The sequence below is a fragment of the Panthera leo genome, chromosome C2 (genome assembly GCF_018350215.1).
Source record: "Panthera leo isolate Ple1 chromosome C2, P.leo_Ple1_pat1.1, whole genome shotgun sequence".
Classification (NCBI taxonomy): domain Eukaryota; kingdom Metazoa; phylum Chordata; class Mammalia; order Carnivora; family Felidae; genus Panthera; species Panthera leo.
In genome coordinates this window covers 13300865-13312226 of record NC_056687.1, presented here as the reverse complement: position 1 = coordinate 13312226, position 11362 = coordinate 13300865, and the positions used below count along the sequence as shown (strand labels likewise).

The following is an 11362-nucleotide window of genomic DNA, read 5'->3' as shown; positions in this document are numbered from 1 at the left end:
GTTTACTCAAGCCATGGTGTAGAGTTAATTTTAATTGGGCTCTGATCGTGAGGACATGGTCAGTTGCCCACATGGCTGACCTCAGTCTCCAGTGTATCCAAGGATTGAGCTGATACTGCATGACCAACACCCCCACACAAATCACATTGTTAGACCATCTGGCACACGGCCCAAGGGTCCAAGTAAACAAAATCACTCTTATCAGGGAGGACCTTCTCAGGGTTTAGAGATCACCTCCTGGCTGAAGGCAAAGACGAGATCTCTCTTTGGGCAAGGTTAATTCTCTACTGCACAGCGCCCTTTCCTTGTAATCCATTATGATAAGTGGGGGTACCGGCTCACCGCCACAGAGGGCTCGGCCTCTGCACCCACACAGCTGTGATGGAGTAATCCCCCTGGCTGAGCACCAGGACTGGGGAATGGAATCCAAGAATAACAGAAGGGAGGATGGCACAGGGGAACTCAGGAGTGAACTGAATGATGGCCTTTGGCAAGAAAAAGTACAATCGATACTGGTGACTGAGAATTTGCATCTGATACTTTTCTCTGCTCACCAAGGGTGGAAGAAAAGTGCTAGTTTGAGCCCCCTGTCTCTTGGGTCAGGCCCGGCTGGCCTCAGTATCATTCTCTGAGTGCATCCGGGACCCCTAGGTGGTGCCCATTTTCAGTTTAGGAAGCAAATTTAAAAAAACAAACAAAAAACAAAGAAACAAAAACAAGGAATCCAAAAGATTAACAAACCTCAGCCTTCTATCAAATCACATTTCCTGCTGAGGTACTGTTACAGTGAAAACTGGCTTGCAATTTGTGCAAAAGGTGTTGAGTTCGCCTCTTTATTCGCTTTTTAAATCTTAGCCGTGGGAATGTTGTGGACATTTGGAAAAATATTCCACCCCCAAATAGGACGAAGTTCAACAGAGATGAGGCCAGGGGTCACAACAGAGAGGAGAAGGAGAGGATGGGGCGACAGGGAGTTGGGAGTGAGCAGAGAAGTCTCATTCACTTTCCCTCAGAGCTTCCTCTACTGTGTTATCTGAAGGAGGACGGGAGACCTTTGCTCCGGCTCCCTGAGCCCATCCCAGCTGCTCTTTTCAGGATTTCCATTCTCTTCCAGCCTTCCCTGGAAAGGACCCCACAGCCACAGGCAGCTGTTTTATTTCTTCATAACACAGAAGCCTGGAAAGACCCAAACCCAACACCTGGGTTACCAAAGCATTGGTGGGTGCTTATTTGGGCATAAGATTGAAATAAGACTTCTTACTCGAGACTTGCTCCTCCCTGCCCCCTTCCTCTTCCCTGTCTCATTCCCGCAAAGGAACCAGAACTTTCCTCCCAGGGATACTTTACTTATTGATTAACAAGTATTAACTGAGCATCTATTAATGCCAAGCATCGATGGGAGTGATGATGGGGAAACACAAAGGATAAAAACAAACCAGAAAAATACCAGCGGGTGACCATTGCTTACAGGTGAGTAAAATAGTGTTTGGTAGAGAATGGGTGGGTGGTTTTCCCATGATCAGGAATGGTCTAAGAAGGTGACACTGAGGGGCACCTGGCTGGCTCAGTCAGAAGAACACGCAACTCTTGATCTCAGGGTCATAAGTTCGAGGCCCACATTGGTTATAGAGATTACTTAAAATAAATAAAAATTAAAAAAAAAAGGTGACATTGAAATAAAGGCTTGAAAGACAAGAATGGGCCAGCAATGTTAAGAGCTTCTGTGGGGAAAGAAAAGGGAAAAAACCTTGACTTGATGAACCAGCCCTGACTTGCCCCAGAAGATGTGGAATCAACTAGGGTGAACTGAACTGACTGAAACATGGCTTCTACACCTTGTGGAATGAGTGAAAGAGAAGTTTGTAGGGAAATTAAGAAAGCTACAGTTCTCTCCAAGAGGGGGAGAGGCAGGTTAAAGAACAGGGCTGTGGGCTGCTCTACTGAAACCCACCAAAAGTCTCCAGGGTCTTCCTACCAGATTTGCCCCAGTGGGGACCTGCATTATTTTCAGCATACTGAAGTGGTAATGAGCAGGGACGCTGGCATCAGATGGATAAATCTTTGAATTCTGAGTGTGTGACTTTAGGCAGAAACTTAATGAGTTGGAGCCTCAGTCTCCTCCTTTGTAAAAGGGGTATAATGAACTCTGGCACTCAGGGAGGTCAGGAGGGCTAGATGCGATGGCCCGGCACAAGGGACCACAAAGGGCAGTGCCTAGCCCTTGGGGTGGCCCAGGAGGACTGCTCAGAGGGATAAGTGGGGTTCCCTTTGGCAGCCCCAGGGACAGGGTTAGGGTCAGGGTCTAAGAAAGGAGTAAGGAATGTCTTTACAATGTGGTGGGCTCTCTTCCAGCAAACTCCTGGCAAAGGCCAAAGGGCACTATCTCACGCTGCTGTTACATAACTGGTTATATAACTGCTTATGGGGAAACATAATTCTACTGAAGGCTGCGATTTAACAGCACCATTTGTAATTGTTTTAAAACACATCATTTCCCCACACCGACATGGAAACAGCCAGCAAAACAGGCAATGCAGGTGGCTTGTGACCATGTGTAAGGTTCGGATTTCTAGGGATTGTCAACATAAACTGAAAGAAAAAGGCAAAAGTAAGCCCATCTTGTTTTGGGACACAGTAGATCAGAATTCCAGTCCTGCTTGGGTAGCCTTGGGCAAGTTGCTTAACCCTTGCTACTCAAAGTGTGGTCCGTGTGCCAGCAGTAGAAGGATACTTGGGAGCTTGGTGGCAATGCACAATTTCAGGCTCCACCCTAGATCTGCTGATTCAGAGCTTGCATTATTAACCAGATCTCTAGGTGATTTTAGGCGCGTGAGAACTGGGGAAGCATTCGTTATACTGCATACCTGAAATACAATATTGTATTTTAACTGAAAGTATTATTATTGTTATATCTTTTAAGTAAGCTCTATGCCCAACGTGGGACTTGAAATCATGACCCTGAGATCAAGAGTCATATGCTTTACTGTTGGACCCAGCCAGGTGCCCCTTAACTAACTGGAATTAAAACGGAAACTTAAAAAGCCAAAAAAAAAAAAGAACTGGGGAAGCATTTAACATCCCTGAGAGTCACTCTCCTAAGACAGGGGCCAAAGTGGCTTTTAAACAAATTAAATATAAGTATAAACAGCTTTTTTTTCGAATTTGCTAAATCATTCTCACCAATTTATTCTTCCCAACAAGTTTTCAAATCCTTTGTAAGCACTCTGCCAAAAAAGAAAACCATTGGAATTCTCATTAGAATTGCATTAAAAATATAAAATAATTTGAGAATTGATATCTTTATAATATTTTCCTATCCAGGAACATGGGCTGTCTCTATACTCAGTCTTTTTATTTTTTATTCAAGTATAGTTAATATGAAGTGTTGTATTAATTTCAGGTATACAATATAATGACTCAATGATTCTATACATTACTCATAATGATCAAATCTGCTTCACAAATTTTTATGTCATCCTTGTGTAGGCATTATATTAATCTTCTTCATATAGTCCCGATTTTAGTATATGTGCTGCCAAGCAACCAATAAATACACCCAGCTTTTGAACAATTAAAAATTAACCAGGGCATGCCTGGCCAGCTCAGTTGGTGGAACATGCAATTCCTGATCTCATGGGTTGTAAGTCCCAGCCCCATGCCGGGTGTAGAGATTACTTAATGAAATCTTTAAAAACAAAATTAAGCAGAACAGCAAGTAAAAGTGAAAAAGCAAAGTCCTCCTCCATTCCCCAACTCCTCTTCATCCCACAACTCCTGCCCCCCCCCCCCACCCCCAGCCACTCCCTGAACCTTCTCCAGCTTGGCCTGGTATTGGGTCTTTCTCCTCTGCAGGCAGGCAACCCCTGCACTCTAGGCATTACTTGCCTGGAGTTTGGGGGGTGGCAGTGGAAAATCACCCTCCCGCCCACAAGCCAACATGCTCTTCAAAGAAATGTTCACTCTGATCTGGCTGACAGATCACTCCCTTCTTCCAATAGAGCCCATAGGAGGTGATGGTTCCAGGTCAAAAACTGGTCCGGCCACCTCTTAGCAAGTTATGAGGGGAGGTCCCTACACCTCTCTTAAGAATGTCAGGTTCTTGGGGCACCTGGGTGGCTCAGTCATTTGAGCAGCCAACTCTTGATTTCAGCTCAGGTCGTGATCTCATGGTTTGTGAGTTCAAGCCCCACAGCGGGCTTTCTGCTGTCAGTGCAGAGCCCGCTTTGGATTCTCTGTCTCCCTCAATCTGCCCCTCCCCTGCTCATGCACACACACACTTTCTCTCTTTCAAAAATAAATAAACATCAAAAAAAAAAAAAAAAAAAAAAGAATGTCAGGGTCTTGTCACATGTCACTTATATTCTTGGTTTGGAGCATCAGTTGTTATTCCCGGACAGGGGTCTGCTACAGTTCTCCAAATCTGCAGTTGGTGGATTGACTCCAGAGACGGAATCTGTCCCAATGATCATTTCATGGTCAGCTCCTTCAATATGAACGTGACATGATCGAAATGTGACTTCCCTTCATGTGGGCCATTCTAGACGCTCTAAGGGAAATCAACCAGCATTTTGGGCTTCCCTGACTGCTCAGATACCTTCCATCTTTCTCCAGTTTTAAGAGTCTGGGCATCTTGGCCCAACTTAAAATCTAAGGTTCTCATCCGTCATCTCAACTAATGAACAATAAATATTATATACTGTGCTGATTTCTGTGTAAAATGATTCTAGTACCAATCCTAATGTGCGTGTGTTGGGGGAGGGGCTCCCCACACCGTTCAACAAGTATCCGGACACCAGCTAGGTGTCCTACAGTTCAACTCAATTCTGCCACCATCTACCCAGAGAAAGCATCAGATTCCACAGGTTGAGGTCTCAGTCCTGCAAGAATGGTCTCACCACCCCTCCACCTCAGAAGCTTATCATAAGCCCAATTTATCACCTGTGCTTCTGACCAGCCAGCTGTAGATCCGAGGTTCTAATGGCCCCCTCCTTGGGCTTGATTAATTTGTTAGAGTGGCTCACAGAACTGAAGAGGAACATGTCGCTTGCTAGATAACTGGTTTATTATCAAAAGAAGATATGCCTCAGGAACAGCCAGCTAGAAGAGATGCATAGGGCAAAGGGGGGAAAGGGTGGAGAGCTCCCATGCCCTCTCCCGGGGTGCCACTCTCCCTAAATCTCCACATGTTCACCCACCCACAAGCTCTGTACACCAGTCCTTTTGGGATCTTGTGGAGATCTCGCTGGATAGGTCTGACTGATTAAACCACTGGCCACTGGTGAGATCCAACCTCCAGCCCTCCCCCCCCCCCCCTTGTGTAGGGCAGGGGAGGCGAATTTAAGTTCTGACCCTTGAGGCACACGGTTGGTTCTCAAGGCAACCGGTTTCCATCCTTAGGTGCTTTCAAAAGTCACCTCGCTAATGCTCTTATCACTTATGGAATTGCAAGGGCTTTTTAAAGGAGCTCTGTGCCAGACATGGAAAAAGATCACATATATATTTCAGCACAGTATCACACTGGACACAAATATCCTTTCCTTAGCGAAATGCGGACTTGAGGAACATAAGCAGCCTGCATCTTCTTTTGATACCAATTGATTGATCCATCAAATATTTATTAAGAGTTCGCTCTGTGCCAGTGCTATGCTGGCACTAGTGGTTTCATGATGAGTAAGACAGGCAAGGTCAAGGTTGAAGAAGGACATTCCTGTGAGCTGGCTTTCAGTTATTTCTAATTCTAAAGGAAAAGACTCTCTGAAAACTGAAAAACTTACCTCAGTCTTGTTGAAAGTAAACTGAAGCATATTAAACATTTTAAGACTTGGAGCAAAAATCGACCGCAATCAGACAGCACCCAATCTAACAGATAGGAGCCCCAAGGAGCTCCTAGCTGAAAACGAAAGACTTTTATAGGCAGAAGGGAACAGGAACAAGGGAATTATACTGGGCAAAAAAGTGGGTTGGTTACTGAAAGGTTACTTTTCTTTGGGGACGGCAGGGAGTCTCTCAGGCAGAACACCTAACTATTGCTGATTCCTGACTGACTGGTTTGAGATTCCATTTCTGGGAGAGCCAAAACTGTAGTTCAATTAATTCTCGGTTTGGTGATGTGGGACTTAACACAAGCAACTCAATTTAGGGCTGGCTGGCTTGTTTTTAAGTCCCAACCAAAGGTGAATTTTTTTTTTAATGCCTATTTATTTATTTTGAGAGTGAGAATGAGAGACAGAGGGTGAGCAGGGGAGGGGCAGAGAGGGAGAGAGAGGATCCCAAGCAGGCTCCACACTGTCAGCATAGTGGGGCTCAAACTCACGAACCATGAGATCCTGACCTGAGTGGAAATCAAGAGTCTGATTAACTGACTGAGCCACCCTGGTGCTCCAACCAAAGGTGAATCTTATATCCTAAAAATTTGCTTCGTAGTATTTTTAATAGTTAAGCATTTAAAAAAAACTATAATATTTTTGGAAAAATTAACACAGTACATGAACATGGCAAAGTCAAATGGCCCAAAAGGCTATACAGGTAAAAGCCCTTCCCTTCCCTCCCAACCCTGTTTCTGGCTCCCTCTCCCAGGGCTGCTAGGTGAAGTTTTGGACTTAATGCCTAAGTGGGGCCTCCTGGCCAGCTCTCCTTCTCCTCAGTCCTATCTGAGATCTTTGGACCCGAGGGCTTTGGCTTGCTGGACAAAGGGGGCGGGGGTGAGGACAAGTCCCCAGTCCCCACATGAGGCCCTGAGTTCTCATACCCCATCAGCTATCGGGAGTAGAGATAGAAGTCATTCATTCTCAAATGCTTATTGATTGATCCAGGCATTTGGAACACACTGGCCAGTAAAACAAACAAGTCTCTGCACTCATGACAGCTCACATTCTAACGGGGGAGGACATGGTGAAATGCAAACATGAAAAGTAAATTACAGGAATGAGTAAACCTTCCTTCTTGGGGGTGGAGAGCTGGTGGCAGCGGGAGGGGGGGGGGTGGCGAGTGCCTGGCTTAACGTTTGCTTTCTTGCTACTCTCACTGCAAACTAAAGAGCTGTAAGTTGGGAAGTGGGCAGTGCAAGGGGTCAGTGGCTATCACCGATGGCTCTAAAACAAACACGTGTTCCTGCGCTTCCCTTCAACAACAAAAATAAAACAGACCTCACAACACAAGAACCCAGTGAATGACCAATTTTTCATCTTTAAGCAGTACTCTTCTAGAAAAGGGGCCATTTCTGATTTCCAGGAAGACTTCTTATGGCCAGTGGGTTGGAGGTGGGGCCCAGGAAGAAAGGAGTGAGTGCACATCACTCACAGGGGCCACGATCCTGGGCAGGCCCTCGTGTGTGAAATTCCCTGGTGTGAAACAAGGCAAAAATGACCCCTCTTCACTCTTCCCTGTTCCTTCGCTTACTTGTTTTTAATTGCGATAAAATACACATAACAAAAAATTTACTACCATAACCCTTTTTTAACGTTTATTTATTTTTGAGACAGAGAGAGAGCATGAACGGGGCAGGGTCAGAGAGAGAGGGAGACACAGAATCCGAAACAGGCTCCAGGCTCTGAGCGGTCAGCACAGAGCCCGACGTGGGGCTCGGACTCACGGACCGCGAGATCATGACCTGAGCCGAAGTCGGACGCTTAACCGACTGAGCCACCCAGGCGCCCCTCATAACCATTTTTAAGTACACAGTTCAGTGGTACCTAGTACATCCATATTTCTGCAACCATCACCACCATCTACCTCCAGATCTTTTTTCGTCTTGCGAAACTGAAACTCTATCCCCATTGAACAACAACCCCCCCATTCTCCCCTCCCCCAGCCCCTGGCACCCACCATTCTACTTTCTGTTGTCTGTGGCCTCCTCTGGGTCCCTCATACAAATGGAATCACACAGTGTTTGTCCTTTTGTGTCTGGCTTCTATCATTCAGCATAATGGAAGGTAACCTCATGGTTCATTCCTGTTGTAGCAAGTGTAAGGATTTCCCTCCTTCCTGTTTAAGGCTGAGTAATATTCCACTGCATCTCTGTACCACATTTCGTTTACCCATTTGTCCAGGGACACTTGGGTTGCTTCCACCTTGTGGTTATTTCAAATAAGGCTGCTAAAGAAACATGGGTATACAAATAACTACCTGTTCATGAGCTGCTTTCAATTCTTTTGGGTTTATGCCCAGAAGTGGAGCTGACCTCCTTACTTTTCTTTTTTAAATTTTTTTGACATTTATTTATTTTTGAGAAAGAGAGACAGAGTGTGAGCAGGGGAGGGGCAGAGAGAGAGAGAGAGAGAGAGAGAGAGAAAGAGAATATGAAGCAGGTTCCAGACTCTGAGCTGTCAGCACAGAGTCCGATGTGGGGCTTGAACTCACAAATCATGAGATCATGACCTAAGTCGAAGTTGGATGCTTAACTGACTGAGCCACCCAGGCACCCCTAGAATTAATGTGACTCGAAGCCCTGTACTATAAGACACTGAAAGGTTAACAGAAAGCACATGTTATGAGAAAACTGTAAGGGGGAAAAGAGCCCTGATCAGGTGGCATATGAAGGAAGGTAACTGTTATTTTGAAGGGGGGCACCTGGCTGGCTCAGTCGGTGGAGCATGTGACTCTTGGTCTGGGGGTTGTGGGTTTGAGCCCCATGTATAGAGGTTACTTAAAAATAAAATCTTAGGGGCATCTGGGTGGCTCGGTCAGTTAAGCGTCTTTGGCTCAGGTCATGATCTCACAGTTTGTGGGTTTGAGCCCCGCGTCGGGCTCTGGGCTGACAGCTCAGAGCCTGGCGTCTGCTTCAGATTCTGGGTCTCCCTCTCTCTCTGGCTCTCCCCTGCTCATCCTCTATCTGTCAAGAATAAATAAACATTAAAAAAGTTTTCTTAAAAAATAATAAAATCTTTAAAAAAAATTACTATCATTTTTGGTAATAGTTTGGTAAAACCAAACATATTCTACAGACCTTAGGTACTCAGTGTGTGTTTTGTCTGAATCAAGACTCATGGCAGTCTGACGATATTTAGTTCCTTTAATTGTATTTAACATGCAAAATTAGAATAACCAAATAAAGTGTGGCTAGCAGACCAGCAGCAGCAGCAGGTCCTGGCGGCCCATTAGAAATGCACATTCTCAGGCCCCATCTTGGACCTGCTGGATCAGAAACGCTGAGGGGTGGGGCTGAGTCATCTGTTCTTTAACAAGCTCTCCAGAGGGTTCTGACGCACAGAAAATTTGAGGCCCTCTCAGGTGGAGAAAGTGAAACACTTTTTCCTCAATATTGTGGGAAGTGAGGGAAAAAGAGAGCTGCAGAGGCAACAAGTACTTCCTCTCTCCCTAGTTCTGAGGGCTGAGGCAGAAACACAGAGAGAGACATGGAAGATCTTGAGGACTTTAAGAGGGTTAGTGGCATGCATACAATAGCGGGCGGAAGAAGATCAAAGGTCTTGGAGAAGGTCCATGTGAGGAGACATTTCAACTTGGCACCAGGCAGGTGCAGCCGGGTATGGAGGGAAATGTCAGGAGAGGGAGGTCTGAAGAGCTTCACGTGGCCTATGCCTGGTCCCTACGGCACCTGAGGTTTCTGTGGGCCCCAGTGTCGGAATACAAAGAGGCCAAATCAACCGGTAGGCCAGCAGAAGACTGGGGGCAGGGCAAAGAAGTAGGGACCTGGGGATGAGGCAAATGGTTGGAACCACAGGTGGGACCAGTGACACCACAGCTGTCACCCAGTCCAGAACCATACTGGACCAGCTGCTCCGCGGCAGAAACCAACAAGGACCCTGATGACATCACATGGATAGAAGGTGCCCTCCTCCACTGGTGCCCAGAGTCGATCCTGGAGCGCACTCTCAGGAATGGAGGGAAACTCAGCATCTACCAGTGAGACAGGAGACTGTCCACAGTCTGAGGAAGGCAGGCTTCTCCAGATGGAGAAGTGTGGGGTTTGGGATAATTAATAACCTCCTCCGGAAAGTGACTAGCATTTATGAGAAAATAATTAAGCAATTTTCTCGTAGACTCTGATGAGATTAAGAGCCTCTGTGGGCAGTTAGATTTACCTGCACTGTCTTGTTATGAATCACCTGAAGCGCTAACCATCAGGCTGATACTGAATAGACAATCGTTCACCTGACAGTCCTTTTTGAACCTAACGTTAACAATATTAGTCAGCTTACTTTTTTCATTTTTTTGAGAGACAGTGCACGCACATGAACAGAGGGCAGAGGGGGGAAAGAGAGAACCTTAAGCGGGTTCATCGCCCAGTGCAAAGGTTGTGGGGCGGGGGGGGGACATTAGGCTCAATCTCACAACTGTGAGATCATGACCTGAGCCAAAATCAAGAGTCTGACGCTGAACCAACTGAGCCACCCAGGTGCCTCTGGTCTCCTTACTTCTATCAAAAGTTTTTACCAAAAGAAATCTCTGAACTGGCTTTATTCCATGCCTTGCTCCCCTATAGCAAATTTAAATAAAGTTTTATGCATGCTCATAACAAGTTCATGAGAAAGTTGCTTTAGCGTCTAAAAAGCACTGAGGTAATCTAAAACAGTGGTTTTCTGGGGGCGCCTGGGTGGCTCAGTCGGTTGAGCATCTGGCCCTTGATTTTGGCTCAGGTCATGATCTCACCGTTCACGAGATGGAGCTCTGTGCGGGGCAGCACTGACAATGCAGAGCCTGCTTGAGATTCTCTCCCTCTCTCTATGCCCCACCCCCTGCCTATGTGTGTGGGTGTGCGCACTCTCTCTCTCTCTCTCTCAAAATAAATAAACACTAAAAAAATCAAATCAAATCAAATTGGTAAAAAAAAAAAAAAAATAAAGCAGTGGTTTTCAAAAGTGTGCTCTCTGGGACAACCAGCATTACCTGAGAATACACTAAATGTAAATTCTCTAGCTACACCCAGGTCTAACGGATCATAAACACAGGGAGAGGAAGGTGACTTCTGGCTATGGCCAAGTGAAAAGGTCAGTAAAGCCTCTCCCCAGAATGCAATTATAAAGCGAGACAAAATTGACAAGAATGACAATTTCAGTGCTCCGGAAATCGGCCAGAGGCATACGACCATCTGAGAAGTGTTTATGCTTGAAAACTGTTGACCTGTGGGTCAGAACAGAGGATGTCCAAGGCATTCTGGCCTGGGACTGCTTCTATGCCTGCCAGCCCAGTGGGTGTGAAGGCTCTGCCGGGGCGGGACAGGCTGTGACGGCTGGCAGCCATGCTGCTGTGGTTGAGGGGGGCCCAGGGGAGTTAGTGTAGGGGACATGATGCCCATGTCCAGTGACACTGTCAGTGGAAGAGACGGCAGGCTTGCCTTTCAGGAAGTATTACAGGAAGTCTTTCAGACTGAAAGGAAGTGACATCAGATGGCAATTAGATGCAC

General features: G+C 46.1%; 1 non-coding gene across 1 annotated transcript; it reads right to left on the bottom strand.

Moving 5' to 3' along the window:
- Positions 1-3441: 3441 nt before the first annotated feature.
- Positions 3442-3543, bottom strand: LOC122199014. The gene has a single exon (XR_006193292.1). It is a non-coding gene; the product is annotated as a U6 spliceosomal RNA (small nuclear RNA).
- Between the last annotated feature and the right edge of the window lie 7819 nt (positions 3544-11362).